Consider the following 18,235-nt stretch of genomic DNA (forward strand, 5'->3'; position numbering starts at 1 on the left):
CACACTAGACAGTACAGACCTAGAACACTTCTGTCATCACAGAAAGTTCTATTGGGCAGCGTTACTGCTCTGATAACATCATTTAAACTGCCATGAGGTCTTTGAAAGGTCCCAAAATCCATGTGAAGGCAAATGACAGAAAATCGTAGATGCGGTGCTAGGCAGGGAGCGTGGCTACACGTGGGTCCCCTCCTCCTGTCGTTCGTTCCTGTTACCATGTGCCTATATGTACAGTACAGTCCCAAGTGTTGGGACTCTCAGGATCTGCCAGAACAATTCAGATTCTTCCCCTGCTCTTAAAGGACCAACAATTTGGTTCAGGAGGTAAGAACGGCACATAAGTTAACGATAATACTAGTAGAAATTGATCATTTCGTTAGAGAAGTGTGCTGAGAGCTCATGGAGTTCAGAGAAGCAAAAACTGCTTCCAGCTCAGGAAAAGGAATGGCTGTCACAGCAGGAGGAATGTGGAGGAAAGACTACCCCAAAATTGCAGGAAGGGCCTGAGCAGAGGCACAAAGGCAGACAGCTTCTTCCCTGGCGGAACAGTGGTCCTCCTTTCTCCCAGCCTCCAGCCTGAGGCTCTGCGCAGGACCCCTGCCGGCTGGCTGATTACCTCAGTGCACCCTGCCAAGCAGTGGGGGATGCCTGTCTAGCCCAGTTGCCCTCTGTTTTGATTAAGGGTCAGTCATAGAGAAGAGAATTCACTCTAGCAAGTTAAAGCAGTGTATTAAATGATTTACAAAATTGCCAGGGAAGCTAAAGACACAGACGCTAGGTGGAGCTTTTAGGAGTGACTCTGAGCACCAGATCACTGAGGAAATTGCTGCCTGGTTTGTCATCAGGAAGCCAACATGATCAGGAAGCAGTACATTCAGGAAGTGGCCACCATCAAAAATCCCAACAGTTACAGTGGTTTCACCAGAGAAACAGTGGCCCCAGAAAACATGGGCTCCACCCCCTGCCACCTTCCACATGTCATGCAGTGTCATCTAACAGCAGAACTTGAATCACATTCAAAACCCTAGGTGCAAAAGCACCTGGTAAATAAAAGAGGGTATGGAAAATAGTGGTTGCCGGCTTTCCAGGCTCCAAAGTGTAGGAAGGAATATTGGAAGACGTGGGAATCTATTCCGCCTCCAACTTGCCACACTCTCATACTCCCCAGTGATGGGAGATTGGATGGCCAGTCACACTCCAGGGTGGTTAGAGCAACTTTCAAAGATCAGAAACTGAGAACTTTGGGAAGACTGCTAAAAGCAGAATGCAGGGGACAACACTCATATAATCATATTAACAAGAAAGAAAAATCTGGAAAATATTTTAAGGCAACTGGATGTCCTTTAAAAAATTAAGGTTTCCAGAACTGAAACCTCTTTGCTTGGATGCAGCCACTGCAATTTCTAGCTTTTGGAAGAACTTCAGGAACCAGTGGGGTTGTACAGCATCCCACCCAGCCACACACTGATGAGGGAGGCTATTTTTAGGGTGAATTTCCAAGTCTGAAAAATGCTAGCAGGAAGTTGGCACCCAGCTCCTGATTTTGTTTGTCATATCAGTCCCTCCTGAGGAAAGCAAACAGCAGGTAACTGTAGAACACACCTGTCTGTAGCAGCTGTTTGATGTTAGCAGGCTTTGATTGTCAACTGAGCAATTTGCTTAGGATTTGGAAACAAAGGTAAGGAGATTGTCAAAAGCCAGAGGAGCAGGTGACATGCAGCCTGCCTACGTGCTCCCAGCAGTCAGGAGGAGAATGCGTGAGAAAAAGATTGGCACCAGAGGTGGTGCACTTCGGGAAAGTGACAGCCTCCTATGGGGAAGTAATGGGATCTCTGCAACAAAGTGCCAACTCCCTATTCCAGTAAAGCCTGCATGTCACTAAAGACCATGCTACTAGTAAACAGTCTAACGAGTGTCAGGGTGGGACCTAGGGGAGGAGAAATGCATGATTAGAAAGAAACATCTGTAAGGACTCCAGAAGGATGCTAGCCAAAATGGTTTATAGTTTATAGTGGCTGACTTATTACTAAAAAAAGTCTGAACCTGCCTGTCTGTCCTTCAAGATCCAACTCAAATCCCATATCTACTCATTCACTCACTCACTCATTAATTCGTTCGTTCAAGGATATCTACTCAACTTACTCTACTTTCTGGGTACAAGGTTTACAATCACCATGCTAATCAGGGTTCTGTAGGGAGATGAGTGAAAGAGATAACCTTCTCTAAAGCAGCTTCTCCTTACTAGGGAGATAAGACATGAGTAAATAACTCCAGTACAGGGCAGCAGGTGAAATAAAGTGCTGTGAACATTTGAGGATGAGAGAGTTAACTTCACTTTGGTGAAGGGAAATGAGGAGAAGGATCTGGGAGACCTTCCTGGAAGAAGCAACCTCTGTGAAAGCCTTCATGAGCACACCCCCTTTGGGTGTTCAGTCCCTCTGAACAACTTGGTCAGCATCTACCTTGTAAAGTTAGTGGTCTGTCAATTTATCTCGTCTTCTAGTTTATAGCTGACCTAAATAATGAACTTTGAAAGTATTTTTTAATGAATTGACAAAATATGCATAAATAAGAGTGTTTAGCCATACAGTTGGTAATTAACAAATAGTTAATTCTGGAGTGGAAATGGGCCCAGAGGGAAAGGTAGACATTGTGGTTGAATATAAACTGGAAACAGGACAATCCCTGGACCAGTTTCAATGTTAAGGATTGGTATTGGCAGTTTGCTTGAATTCTTTATTTGTTCTAGAGCTAGTCCCTTCTATATTCTGGAAAAGTGTCCACTACCATGTTGGGGAGAATTACTCTGAAAATTGCTATTTATTTCTAACTATGATACACAGAGGAGACATGCATGATTCTAACTAAATTGAAAACCAGATGTAACGTGGGAAGTGTTGAAGACCTTTCTAACAACTGTTGGGAATGAGGAGTATCTATAATGAAAATGTAGACATAGTTCTTATGACTTTTACACCTCTCAAACTCCAATTTAAATTTAAATCTAAAATGCCTTGTTCTAAGGGTAATTGTTCAGCATGAAATTATGAACTCAATTAGCATCTCATCACCCTCACAAGGGAAAGCCTGAGAACTCCTCAGTTCTCACGTTAGCTTTCCCATCAACTTCCAGGTCAGTGTTAAAGCAGCAAACTAGGAAAAGAGCAGAAAAGGCAAAGATGTACTCACAAACTGGAATTCTGTGACAGTCTGGGGAGCTCTGTGAATCTGTCCCACAGGTGGGATGGGGACAAGGAGTTATTCAGACAGTGAAACAATAAGTGGAGGAGGAATGAGTGGACAGTCATCCAGACAGAGGACCGTAATCCGACTAAAGCACCCAGAGACCCACCAAGGACAAGCTCCATGTATGGCAGCAGCAGCGTGCAGAATTGGAGCCCACAGGCTACGCCCCACTTCCCCAGGCAGCCTTCCATCCCCCAAGGCCCAGTCAAGAATGCCCAACTAAGATGTGAGCTGTTTCCTTCAAGCAGACCCCATCACTAAGTGGATTGTTCCTTCCCCCACAACCCCAACCACAATACAGAGGAGACAGGAGGAGAGCACTGGGAATGGCAAGTTCTGGATGTGCACTCGACTTCTATAGTTATTCCCCTGAAGCTAAAACCCTGTGCTGCCCAATGCAAGAGAGTGTATCTCAGAGGAAAGTCCCACACCCTGCTGAAGCCAGGACACACCTAACACTGTGTGCTTTAAAATACTCACCTACTTTTGTCAATTCGGTAAGTCTTCTCATATGAGCAGCATTTATCAAATACAGACGCGTTTGTACCACAAGAGACTGTAAGACTCCCTAATCCTTAAAAAGTGAATGTTCTGTCCATGAGCTGATAGGCAAGGCAAATGAACTGACTTAAATAAAGGCACATGGTGCCTTATAGCAGAGAAAAGCAGGGGCTTTGGGAACACATGGCCTGAGCTCAAATGCTGGCTCTGCCATTTACTAGTGTATGACCTTCGACAAATTTCTTTCTAATTTCCATAGGTCTGGTAATACCCCCATCAGAACTGTTATCCTAAGAACTTAAGATTTAGTACTATGGAAGTCAGAAAGACCGCCCTGCCCTGAGACACGCCTCCCAGGAGGTGGTGACCAAACTACTTGCTTGTAAGAAGAGAAGGAAAAGAAAGAAAAAATAGATTGATATCTCTAAATAGTATCTGGCCACATTCAGGTTACTTTCTGCAATAGACATTCAGTACAAGGATCCATATAAACGGAGCACCACAGGAACTTTTTTCTACCAGCAAATAGTCATCAAGCTGGATATTTTCATGGGGCCATTTCCATGAAGCCTCATCCCAACAGCCAGTGTTAAAACTCTTTGTCATCGCTAGGTAATGTACCAGAAATTCCTGACTGTCAACCCATCCCTGACCCTATCCCTGTACCCAAGGACTGGGTAGGGAAGAGGGTATGGAAGGAGGGAGGCACAGAAAGGGGTCTGTTTCTTCCATTACTCAGTAGCTGAAGATACAGTGGTTTGTATTTTGGCATAGTAATATGACTACATCAAAACCTCAGATGCCATCTTCATTCTGAGTCCTACTGCCTCTTAGGCGGATTTGTACAGCAGGCTTTTTGCAAGAACTAGACCTGCCTCCTCATTTTCCACCAGGATTCACACTTCCCCAAAGAAAGGATTGGATTGGGTTGGATTGCCTCCATTCAATCTGGAAAGCCCTAGTGAGCAGAATCCGCACCAAACATTCAGAGGCACTGGCCCCTCCTGCTCAACCCACAGATGGTTTCCCTTTGCTCAGGCATCAGCCCCTATCCGTTCATCCATGGACCGGTTCTTTCCAATTGTGCAGGGAGGAGCCTCTTTGGGCCATTCTCCTCAGAAAGGACAGGTACTCTGGCCCTCATCGTGGCCAACACGCCATGGGTGGTGGAAAGAACACTGCAGCAGCTGTCCTAAGATCTAGAGCTCGCCCTCACTCTGTGTGATTTTGTTCTAACCCTAGCTTTTCAAGATCTTAATCTCTCAACTGAAAGATGTGCCCCACCTACATCATAAGGTTGCTGTGTAGTTCAAATAAGGTAATTGTTATGAAAGTACTTTGAAAAACTGTAAGAACTGTAATAATGTTATTCCTTGACTAGAGATTAATGAACATAATAAAATTGCTACTGCAGGTATTAGCATAAGAACACAGATTGCCCTTCCCTTTAATGAAATTCATCAGGAATAAATGTACAGGCTTTTTCTTAACATTCTCTTGCCCTCTTTCTTCAGTCAGAGGCCTGGAGACTCAGTGGTCTCCAGTCATGTACCTCTGGATGGGTAGTTTCCAGAAGGCCACTCTGCCTCAAGGGACATTGCTAAGGTACAGATTAGACATCCTCCTGGAACCTTCTAAGGTTCTAATTGCCTAAACAGCTCTAGCAAGAGGGTCAGCAAGCATTTTTAACAAGCAAGTGTGGAAATGATGCTCCAGTATAAATCAAACCAATTTTGATTAGAAAATATGTTCAGTTTTTTGGATAAGTGAACAATTTTCCAGTTACAAGGACAGTGCTTGCCCTTACTAGTCAGAAGTAGCTGGAGCTGGTTTAAAGTCCCTGATGGAGGCTGGAGGGCTGGCTCTACCTGAGGACACTCTGCTAACCAGCCCTGTGGATAGGCAGGTGTGGGGCGAGGCTATCTGGCAAAGGCCTTCCAGAGCTTTTGGCACAGCGGGGCCAGCCCAGAGCCACCTGTGCTGCCAGCAGCTTGGCGTGTGGTTTTCTCTCTCCAGATCCACATGTCACACTGCTGATATAAAATTCATTGCAGTGCTTCTTTTCATTTCCTTTCTGGCTTCTTTCTTCTCACAGCCTCCTTGGATACTTCTTTAGTCCCCAAGCTCTCTGTGTACAGTCAGCAATGACCACCAGCAGCTCATCCTAATTCCCTCTCTTCTCAGGTTCCCTCCACACTTTCTGTCCCAGCACAGCATTAGAACAATGGTTTGGAGCTAGCTGAGTAAGTGATCTGTGCCTCCATTTTCCCTCTTATTAGAGGAACCTACCCTCTAAAGGAAGCCGCTGCAGAGACTACCTATTTTCCCCCTCAAAAGACCTTTCCAATGATCTTCTTATATTTTTTAAGTTTCCTATTGCTTGACCTTCAATGTGGACTTTCTCAGAGCAGGACTCTGCCTTGTCTTCATTTGGCTACTAAAGCAGATTTTTCCATCTTTTTAAAAGAGATGTTTGTAAAGTAGGGAGGTCATCGGAGGGCTAGGGCCATGCAGACTGTCAGCCTGGAGGGTGCTGCCTCCTGCCTCAGAACACAGACAGGCTGCTGACAACACCTGAACTGTGGGGAGAGGTGACCTTTGGTTGGAAAGAAAGGGCTGGACCCAGAAAGCAGGCCTTTCAGCCCCCACGACAACACAGCCACTCACGCTGGGAAGAGCAAGAGTGCAGAAAACAAAGGCTCATTTGGCATCTCTGATATCATCTTTGGAAGTGAATAAGACAAATAACTTAAAAGGGGCAGAGGAGATCGATGACGCTGCTAACTTGAGACTGTCCATATGAGAGACTCTGATTTATCAGCCTTCATAAGAGCGGATAAGCTCTCGAAATGAGTGTTCTATGATCAGGCGGCTATACCTCCTGCAAATCTGCATGGCTTTCCTGGTTGGGGGTGTATGTGGGGAGTAGGGAGGTGACTGTCACAGGGATTGAAAATACACACTTTGATTCCATTATTCACTGATCCACGGGTTTGCCTTCCTATGCTGGGGCTGTTAATTGTGGCATTCCAAGGTACAACCCAAAGCTGGAGGGAATTAAATTTCAGAACAGGTTTGGGGTGGGGAAAAAAGAAAACTATTGCTGAGAGTGGCGCCCTGTCATTTTTTTTTCACTCGTATTATTATGAAAGCTGCGTTGTATTAGCAGAATGGAGTCAGAGAAACCATGCAGCCATTTGGAAAGGAGGAGGGAGTTCTCCCCAGGGCAGGGGGACATGCGGGACCCAGCAGGGGGAGGAAAGCTATTATTAAAAATAAGAATAAGAAAATAGAGCTGTAAAGTGGGTGAGTAACCAGACTGAATATTGGTGCTGAACAGTATCTGAGCACTGGCTGGGGCTGCCTGAGTAAGATTAAAATCTGCAGGGAAATTTTGTTCCTTAGCACTGGCAGAAATTAGGAATAAATTCAATTGCATTCTGCACAATAGCTGGAAGCGATTGAGGTTAAGTGGCCTCGCTCTCTGATGTGTTAGTATTACTGAGCACTCTCTGCCCATGTGACTCCGTGCAATCTGCTCTTGGAACACGTCGCCATGGCAACTGATGATTTCTATTACAGTACATTCAAGTTCACATTCTAGGCCTGTCATATGCTTGGAAATTTCCAGTTAAAATATTTATTTATGAAAAAAAAGCAAAAAAAAAAAAAAGCTACCCCCATTCTCTTTCAGGGATAGAAAACAAGAAGATGCCGCGATGCAGCGTGATTTATCTGCAGACAGGAAGAGATTGTTGCATTTTCACTTAGTTGTTGCCACCAAACAAAAAATTCCCCTTGGGTTGGCCGACTTTGTTGGGGAGGGGGAAATTTGCAATCTTACCTACCGTGGTTTGTGTGCAGGTGTGATATTGTTCTAAGTGCAGAGTGACAGAGTGGCCTGAAAAACCTGCAGATCAGAGTTTCCACTCTGAGACACATGGTTCCAATTTCAGCTTCCCGCTCAGGCTCTGCATCTCTTTATCTTAGTCAACCCTCACCTGGGAGAGAGCTGCACTCACCCCTCAGCTGTGAGGAAGGGAAGGCGGGATCCCTCATTGGGTGGGTCAATATGCTGGGGTCCCCAGGGAGTCTCAAGCTGGCCCAAGAGAGGAGGCGTGCAGCCTGAGACATAAGAGAGCACACTGCTCTCTCACAGAAGCTGTAACCACATCCCATGACAGAGGTCCATGTGGCTCTGTATGTACACCTCCCGGGCAGTGCCCACGGGACCCCAGAGACCACCAGGTCTCTCAGGAAGACTTCTGTTAGGCCTGATTATGCCCAGTGATTTCTCCCTCAAGAAAGACAACCAAGGGTTAACTAAACCTTTCCTGAGAAAGAAAGCATTGTTTGTCAGCCCTGCACTGCAGAGGGAGGAGTCACTAACAAGGCCTCCTCTATTTTTTCCCCTTAGTCAAGCACATTAAATATGTTAATAAAAGATTCCCCAATGTTTTCTCTATCAGAAGCTTCCAGGTGCCTGGGATGACCCTAGGTACCTAATTACCTGGTGAGGACATCCCACGACTCACAGATGGTTCTTTCTCTAGCCATTAAAATCTCCAGCATCTTTTTTTGCATTGTGGCTTCTGCTGTGTCTGTTTGGAATCACATCCTGGTTCACAGCTAGAACCCACTCTGTTTAATGGGGCAGTGTTTTCTTAATTTGATTGTAAGAGTCACTGGTCTGCTTATTTAAAATCCATATTCCCAAAGGTACCTTAGATTGACTGAGTCAGAGTCCCCAGGGGAAAGGCCTGGGAATCTGTATCTTACAATCAAGCAAATTTGAGTAGCACTGTGCTTGGATTGTGAACGTATTGACAATATTAGGGCTATCTTTCAAAAATTATCCAGTGACATACTCCTGATGTCTCTATATCAGACAGTGGGCCAGAAGTCTTCTGGGAAATTCCTCACCATTACTGGTGTAAAATGTGACAAAAAAAAGATTGGGCAATATTAAAGAAATGTAAAGAATGGATTGATGGTTGTGGTTCTGGAGATTCCCCAATGGAAGCACCAATGAATTCAGTTCTGTTTTGATATGAAAGTATTTTCTATACAACTGAATACTCATCCCATGTATAAGAAAATAACTTCTTAAAACTCAGATTTACTAAAGTGCCAACCAGCAGCTCTAAGAAAGGAGTTTTGTGCATGTGCAAAAGATAGGACTGTCTGGGAATGGGGGATGAATTCTAGGGTTAAATTTTTAATCCTACTCAGCAGCTTTGTCTATGAGGACTTACAAGACAGTTGTTATGTTTACAGATTGCTGACTGCATGAGTAAGAAGGTAGAGGAGGCAGCATAAAAGATGTCATCGCTGAAGCCAGAAACCTGACCAGGGAGATGCGTGTTCTGTATTCAGCCGAGAAGACACCAAGCATGGAAGTAGCTTCTGCACCCTAGACTCTGTGTCTCCCTACATCCCTAACACAAGTAAGTGATGCCGGGGTGTGCGACTCTGATAGACTTTGGTGTCGATGCCACTCAAATCGATAGTTCTTCCATATTGTTATGTTGATCCAAAAAGGTAGATAGTCATGTAAGTGGACTGGCAGGCACTTGGAAAAATTACAGCAGGCATGGTTAGTTTTTAAATCAATTCAAGAGCTCCAGAGAAGAACTCCACACACACACACACACACACACACACACACACACACACACACACTTCTGTAAGCTGAGAGAGATTTAACATGCTCTTCTAGAGCCTGGACTCATGCATCCAGAAATCACCTTTTCAGAGTCTGGAGTGGATTACAGATTTGTAGGCCCTAACCAACCAAGGAAACGGCAGGACCCCCAGCCCAGAATGGCTCTGGCCAAGCCTAGCTCAGTCTGTTTCCTTTATGTGGGGCAGCAGCGTCACCTAGTGATCCTGTAGTTTAAGTACAAGCTCTTTTCCTGGGAACTAGCCAATTTGATCAAACTGTAATGAGTGAGAGGAGTTGTATGTGTTATCCCAGCCTGGAGGTGACCCCCAATTCTGTTTCTAGTCAGCCTGGGATACAATCTATGACTCTGTAGCAGTTGTGTTTTCCATCAAGTTACATAAAAGAGTGTGGCTGAGCTCATGCCTGGCAGGATGGGTGGGGGAGGCAGAGGGACGGGCAAGGTTAAAGAGGGGTTGGGTCCTTGTGTCAGTTCGGGTTCTCCAAGAAGCAGATGCTAAGATGGAGTTGGAAGTGCAAGAGACTTGGTGAGGTTAACCCGTGTCAAACAAAAGGGAGAGGGATGACCAGTAGGCAGGGAGAGCCTCAGAGCTTCATGGTGCCATACTGGTCTGTGATAAGATGGTGAAGGAGAGAAGATGGGGTAGGGAGAGCCTGAGATTGCGGTGCAGCACAGAGAAGGGGTGGCCAGCCCAACAGGGAAATCTGGTACAAAGATCCAGAAAAGGTGCTCCCTGCTACCACCACTGTGCCTGGTCGTTGACCAGGAGCTACCTTGGGACATTCACAGCTAAAAGGCTGCCAGCCAACTGCATTCCTTGGGGGAGAGCTCTCTCTAAGGGAGACCTGAGCAGCAGGACCCAATGACTACCACAGCCTGGAAAGGAAACTATGCCACGATCACATACTTGGCAGCAGACCCACATGTCCACACACAGACACTATCAAACACAGAAAATGAAGGAACGTTGTGAACTGATTGTATCTAAACTGATAAGTATAAAATCTAGCACTAGTTTTCATTCCATTAATTAATGTAAACTAGAAAGTGGAACTCCTGGGCAGCATTTATTAAGCTCACCTTTCTAAACAGCAAGCTGCCCGCTATCCATGGTATGACATTGAAACCAAGTTCAATGTCAGTAACCCAGAATACTAAGAGCACTTCAGCTTCTTTGTCAAGGATGGGTCTGAAAGGATTTGGGTCTGAAAATGTCTATCTCCTGCCCCAGGCATGAACAATGACCTCATATCTTTGCTGACTCTCTTCTTCCTGTAAATGGTCTTTGTTACTGTTGACCATGAGACGCCACTGTCCTGGTGATATGACCTGATCTCTTTACTTAAAAACATTAAGGAACTTGCTCAAGTTCAAGGATTTTCAGAAATCCAATTTGGGTGAATTAAGAAACCCAGATAGCACTGCAGGCAAGGGCACAAAATTTTCAAATCACAGTTAAGCCACAAAAGCCCAGGATGCCTTGAATAAAAAATGCAAGGAGTGCTTGACAAAGAACCTTGAAAAGATCTAAAGGTAGAAGAAAGCCCACTGTGGAAATAGAGATAGAATGAGGACAAGCCCTCCAAAAAAAAAATGAATACACAACTCTTTCTAAGGCTTGTCAGGGAAAGATAAGAGCAGTGGAGAAGGCAGAATGAGTTAACACCACCATGGAGGTTAGAGGCGAGGAAAACCGGCTGGGGAGGAGGAAGCCTGAGCAATAAAGTGGCTGGACTAATAAATGAGGAGGGGAGTGAAATTAATGATGACTCTGAGTGGCAGAGATACCGAGGTGCTCTTTTAAATTGGTCTTTAACAAGAAAAATAAAGGAAGGGAGCGTAGATAATTAGGAATTAATGAAGACCTTTAAATATAGATGTTGAAATAAACCAGGTAAGGGAATACTTGAAAACATGGTACAATATGTAAATCAGCAGATCTGGATAATGCACATTCCCCAACCTTAAGGGAATTAGTTAATGAACTTGCTGAACTACTGGCCATTATTTTCAAAGGCTCCAAGAGACCAAGGATTATAAAATGAAAATATTTCACCAGTATTTTACCAAATAAAAAAAAAAGTAGCCTTGATAATTACTATACCTGCCACTGTATACTCTCCCCACCTCATGGGGATGTTGTAATGACAAATGGAATTAGAAACATTACAGCACCTGGAGGAAAACATGGTTGGGAGGGAAGTAGCCGGCGGATGATCGAGGCTGATAGACTGGATCTGGGGCATGTGATCCGGGCTAATACAGATATTTGACTTTTTGTTCTACTGAATGCATTTAGGGGTTATAGAATTGTATTTTTGTTCTTTAGGCTGATATAAAATCAGCTTACATTCCCAGAGAGCAAAGGAGAGAAAGTCTTCATCGTAGGTGTCAATCTATGATGTTAAATTTTCTAAGGATAATCCACAGATGGATAATGGAGTGTAGGCAGTATCAAAAATCTCCAAGCTTTGTTTGTAATAAATAGGCTGCAACAAGTTGTTCTTTATTTTAATCAAGATAAGTAATGCATTAAAAAAAAAGATTAGTAATGCATTATTCTTATAGAAAAAGCAAAAAAAAAAAAAATACAGATAAGCAGTAATAATCATCATCATCCTCATTCTCATCATCACCTAAAATCCTTCCACTCCCTATAACATGCACATCCTTCCTTCAATTAAAATTGCTGCATAGTTATTTAACCAATAACTTTTGGGCATTTAGATGATTTCTCCTTCTTTCTTTTTGCTGCCAGTAACTCTGCAGCTCACATCTTTAAACAAACATCTTCAGATACTTATTCTTTTCTTCCCTTAGAATACAATCCTGTAAGAAGGATTGCCAAATCAGTTGAACCTTTTTTAGGATATCTGTCCCATATTGCTAAATTACTTTCAAGAAAGAAGGCAATTAACACTCCACAAACAATAAATGAAAATGCCAGTTTCCTCATGTTTACACCAACTGGATTTAATAATTTTTTTAATCTTTCAGTTCAATAACATGTTAAACATCCTGTAACCGTTGAATTTGGATCATTAAATAAAACTAAACACCTGAGGAAATTTATGTATTTTTCTATACTGGCCTTAGACTATTTGGGGGGAAACTTCTCTTTTCTCTCTCTCTCTCTCTCTCTCTCCTTCTGTCTCTCCACTTCCCTTCTTTTCTTTCCTCTTTCCTTCCTTGCCTGTCTGCCTGCCTTTCTTTTTGAATTGTAGCTGCATTGACATATTTTTCATTAAGCTGGGTAAGGAATTCAAATGACACTATTGAGAATAACAGTCTGGTACGACCTTATGAAGTTAGATGTTGTTCACAAGCCTCTGAACCAGGCAAACATGTTGGAGAAACACTTGCATACAAGCATGAGAATGCCCAAGAACACACACAGCAGCCCTGCCCGGCATAGCTAAGGAACTACCAGCAACCAACTGTACATTTGCAGGAAAACGGATGAGTAAACCGTGCCACATTCCCACAATGGACGGTCATGCAGCGGTGAAATGGATGCACCACAGCTAAATGCAACCACATGGATGAATCTTTGAAACAACATTGAATGAAAATAGCAAGTTGCAGAAGATTAAGTACAGTATGATACAAATTTTATAAAGCTCAAAGGCAAGCAAACTTAAATAGCTTACCGCTTAAGGGTACATACATAGGTGATAAAAGCATTTTTTTATCAGATAAATAATGAACACAAAATTCAGGATGGTGGTCACCTCTCAGAGGGAGACAGGGTCAGAGGAATGAAACAGAAGGAACTCTTAGATGCCACATCGGAAACAGTTCAGCTCCCAGAGGGATCATACATATAAATTTGTTGTTCTTTTTTTAATGTGTTATAAGCATTTGAGTGTATCAGCCATAGAAAGGTGGATATGCATTGCACACTCACTCATTAGCAATTTCATTTGCTAATATGTCAAACAGTGAGCTTGTGTCCCCAAAAAACATAAGCAGTTTTTTACTGCTAAACGCAGGCCCTGTACTTTACCAGCTAGGTGCCTGCCACTGAGAATACAGAAGAGAGCCTCTCCGGGGGATTCCACAATTCCTCAGAGAAGTGGCTGTGCCCTCACACCTCAAGTGGAGAATTCCCTTTGCTCTGGAGAATCTGGGAAGGGAGAAAAATGAGCCAGCATGTGCAATAGACACAACTTCTGGAGGAATTCCCTAAGGCTCAGGGCTGTGACCTTACCCATTCTCGTCTACTTTTCTAAAAATAGATCTCCAATTCTGGTAAATGGTTAGAGGAAAATAGACTATTTTTAAAGGAGCGGTCCTAAATAGCAAAATCATTTTGCTTAAGCAATGAGCCAAGTCACTTCTAATGAGGTTGTGGCATTACTGGAAATAAGAGATATATTTAAATAAATAGTCCATACATTACCCCAATAAATCACTTGAAAAAATATTCTCGAATGTACTAAATGTATTTTTAGTGGCATGTGCCTGACCTTCCTAGAAGAAGAAAGATAATACTGAAACATTTTGAGAATAAACATTTATCCAAATTAGTAGTCAAGATACTAGTAAAAATTGTTTCACATTTTCTTAACACCTTTAACCCTAACCCTGTGCTTCAGATACAGCTTATTTTTTTCTACCTTTAATAAAATACAGAATCTGTCTGTGAAGTATCAGGAATATGAGAGATGAAACTTTTTTGATGACCCACTGAGAAATCCTATAATGGTCCTATTACTTCAAGGCCTCAGGCAGGATGGATACAGGCCCATCTGCAACATTTCATGAAATGAATCCCGGTCCATAAAATGTTAGTTTTTTTATGACTGTGTTTCCAAGTGTTTTAAAAGCAGTGCTATATTCTTTTTTTAAAAATAATATTCACAATAAAAATGTAAATAATACCCATTTATTCATTCAACAAACATTCTGAGAAGCTGCTCTCTGCCTGGTGCTCTGCTAGGGACACACAAGTCTTCTCTCAACATCCTCACAACCTAGGATGTCTTAAAAGCCCCTCTGTTAAATCTGTATCTGAACCTTTCTTTGTTATGTTCCACTGCCTGAAAAAAAACAATAATAGTATTGACCTTGTTCTCTAGAAAATGCCTCCTGTTGAGGTTGAGCGGGGAGAGAGTCCGCACCTCAGTCTCACTCATCTCCCGTGCTTCCCCAACCCCACCTCTCTCCCACTCCTCCCTCTCTGCTTTCCCCCATCTCTGATCCCTAGCCAAGATCACTTCTTTCCTTCCTTTCCCTTCCGTCTCTCTCTCCCCTCCTCCCTTTATTATAAAACTTCTAGAAAAATATTCACAGCGCTCTCTTCTGCCAGAAACTCCCTGTCAACTACAGTGTTAACTTCGGTCGTCTGTCCTGCCCAGACTGTACTCACAAGGTCAGCAGTGACCTCCTCATCTCTAAAATGATGGCCTGGTTTTCCTCATCTTACGTGGACTTCTGCCACAGCTGACCCTGTGGACTCTGCCGTCATTTCTCTGCCTTCCCTCTGGAGAGGTCCTTCTGCTAGTTTTCCTTCTGTGGGCTCTTCCTCAGCCTCCTTGCCAGCTCCCCTTTCTCTGCCCATCCCTCCAGAAATGACATTCACACCCAAACCACAGCCCCTCTTATCCTGCTACTGTGACCACGGGGGTTCTCCTCGTGTGCTACATGTAGTCACATATTAGTGGACCTGGACAAGCTTGTCCCTTTGCCTGGAATGCTGAGCCTGAAATTCTCATCTCACCCATTCCCCTTCTCCATCTGCCCAAATCCCACTTACCTTCCAGGGACTGGCTTAAAGGGAAGGCAGCATGTAGTGGCTGGGGGCATGGACTCTGGAGCCAGATGGCAGGGGTTCAAATCCTGATTCTGCATAGATAAGCTGTGTGACCTTGTCATTTAACCTCAACCTCTCTGTGCCTTCATTTCCTCGACTGTATAATGAAGATAAAAACAGCATCTGCCTCCAAGGATTGTTATAAGAATTAATAAGTTAATATTTATAAAATCCTTACAGTGGTGTCATTGTAAGCACCGTGAGCGTTTGTTTTTTTAAAAATCAACTCTAAAAGTATTTCCCAAATGCCCAAGATTTTAATCACCTCATATTAACCCACTTATCACCACGTGTTGTGTTTTCAGATAAGTGTTTCCCCGGTATAGTCTATGCTCCCTTAGTCGGGGGCCCTGTCCTTCATTGCTGTATTCCAGCCTGGCACAAGGCAGTTCTGGGAAGTATCTGTTAAATGAGTAGAAGTCCATAAGGGGTGAGTTTTCCACGGCTACCCGATCTTAATGGCAGGATCAGAGTGTGAGCCTAGAATTTCCTCAGGAGGCATTTTGGCAGGAGGTGAGGTTCGGGTACTGTTAGACACTAGCACTTTCCATTCCCACAATTTCTCCAGCCCAGTAAACTGATCAGGTGACAGGAGCCATAATAGTGCCAAGCCCAATTAATCTAAACCAGAGTGGTGCACACTGTACCTTTCTGTATCACATCAGTTGAGTTTTATTTTCCATCCTTCATACCTGTTTCCTTCTCTGTGTGCAGCTAATGAGCTTTACATTTAAAACATGAAAAGCCAATAAAACATGAAAATCACAAATCAACAGTGCTTTGTTCAAGAATACCCTATTTAGTCAAGAAACTTTCCCAAGTAATGCACTGGGTTCAGCCACCAGGTGCCAGGTAGCAATAGGTGCTGGAAGGGGAGGGCCAGGAAGAATGTAAGAGAAAAGCTGAGCCCCCTTCCCTTGGGTGTGGGGGCTCACAGTGCCACAGATGATTAGAACACACCATCCCCCTCCTAGGCAAGCATCCTTAGAAATCAGAGGTGTTCCCATAACTTACTAATGCATCTGTACCTTTAATTAGCCCAATCAAGCGTATAACTCAGTAAAATCTCTCATCTTTTTTGCTCCTTTCAACTAATTTTTGAGCGTTTCATTTTCTAGTAAGTTTTCACTGCATAACAAGCAGTAAAGAAATGACCGATATTAACCCATTGTTAAACAAATTACATCATTGGCTGATAGCATTCCATATTATTGAGGTTTGAAATGGGTCCCATCCTATGATGAAAACATTTGGTATTTGCCTAATGAGACCATTCTTGTACCTACCAAAGGAAAAAGACATTGTATTAAAACATTTCATGTTAACGACGGCATGTTCAGCACTTTCTGCTCCCAGCCACATCTGAGGGTGAGGCAGGTTTCTCGATATTAAATGTTGCAGTTGGGCCCATTTTCTTAGCGAGGAGTCTGATTGGCTACTCCCCAAATATAACTTAAATTGGCTTAAAATAGAACAATCACATGCTAACCCGGTAGCATTAGCAACTCTATTAACAGCCAATTTCACATCCACACCAGAGGGAGTAAAAGGTAATTTGCTCATTATCAACACCCTCTGGCAGTGGAAGGAAATGACTGTTCATCAAAAAGTATTTTCCAACATAACAATAGCAGCGCCCATATGTAACCACCTCACCCTTCCCTCCACGACTTGATCACTGGAGAACAGCTACAGGAAAAGCACTTTGAAATATAAATGAGTTTGATATAAGTAGTCTACCTGCCCCTTTCCCTTCCAAAATCAGTTCTATCTTCATCTCACCTTGACAACCCTTTGAAATGTTGGACAAATAATTCTACAGGATACAAGGTGGATCCCACCGAAACAAAAATTGTTTAGATCAAAAAAGGTTTCCGAGACATGAATACCTGACTAGTTCCTAAGACTACTCTGCCCCACCAGTTGGATGTGGACAGAACTTGGAGCCCACTGTACCCAGATCTAATCTGTAGACAGATCTAGTGGTTGAAGAAAGTGAACCATTCAGTAATACAGTATTGTCCCAATGGCACAATTTTAAATCTCACCCACCACCAGTCTTCCTTTAGTAAATATTTCTTCAGAAATGAAATTATTTTGTTTGTTCATTTTTAATCAGTATTCAAGAAACTTCAGGATGATGTGTTTATGTATTTGATGTAATATTATACTATTATAGTGACAAATTAAAGAAACAAATTTCTTACCTGTCACTCTGCTCAACTGGCTAATTTTATTTGAAAATAGTCATCTCCTAATTCCTGTCTAGCTCTCTGGGACTTCTCCCCTTCTTCCTACTTCTCTCTACCCAGTCTCCTACACGCAGAAGCCAGGCTAAACTGCCTGAAGCAACTCTTGAGGTGTCCCTCTACAGCTCAAAAACCTTCAATTGCTCCCTATTGCCTCTAGATAAACTCTAGACTCTGCATCCTAGCATCTAAAGCTTTTTATAAATTTACCTCTCCTACTCTCCTGGCTCTAGATGGAAATCTCATTTCTCCCCAGTATCCTAGAATACAGCGCATCTTCCTGTATCAGAGTCACATGCAAGATCCAATGTAACCACTTCCACAAAGTCTCTTGATTGTCTGATGAAGAATGAACCACTGCACCTCTGAACTACAGTAACGTTTTGGGATACTTTGCCACTTCATAGTGAATTACAGGAGGGTTTACCCTAGAACTTGAAAATGAAAGAAAGATTGTTCTGGAAGAGCTGAACCATGTCTAGAGTCATCTTCGAGAGACAGAACAGCTCTCAGGTCTGCAAAACCAGAGTGTACCAGAGTAGCCTATTTAAGGAAGGAGATTATCAGTCTTGTGATACAGCAAGGCAGGAGAACACAGTCATAGAGGGAATGATGTCTGGACCCCTCCTAGTAATGTCCAGGAGACAGAATGTCTTGGTCAACAGACTGATAGCACCAGCTCCATTGGTGAGACCTTTGCTATCTGAGATAGTTATATGACACTATCCTAGCCAGTTGCC

The 18,235-nt window shown here is 43.2% G+C and overlaps 1 protein-coding gene across 1 annotated transcript in view; it reads left to right on the plus strand.

Annotated features, from left to right (window-relative positions):
- The window catches only part of PMFBP1 (polyamine modulated factor 1 binding protein 1), a 243,370-nt gene that overhangs the window by 159,644 nt on the left and 65,491 nt on the right, over window positions 1–18,235 (plus strand). Inside the window, exon 9 of the mRNA XM_014558373.2 lies at window positions 9,025–9,194. The gene's annotated coding sequence lies outside the window, so the exon portion shown is untranslated. The remainder of the gene's footprint in view (window positions 1–9,024; window positions 9,195–18,235) is intronic.

This window comes from Camelus ferus, chromosome 9 (genome assembly GCF_009834535.1).
Source record: "Camelus ferus isolate YT-003-E chromosome 9, BCGSAC_Cfer_1.0, whole genome shotgun sequence".
In the NCBI taxonomy this organism is placed as follows: Eukaryota; Metazoa; Chordata; class Mammalia; order Artiodactyla; family Camelidae; genus Camelus; species Camelus ferus.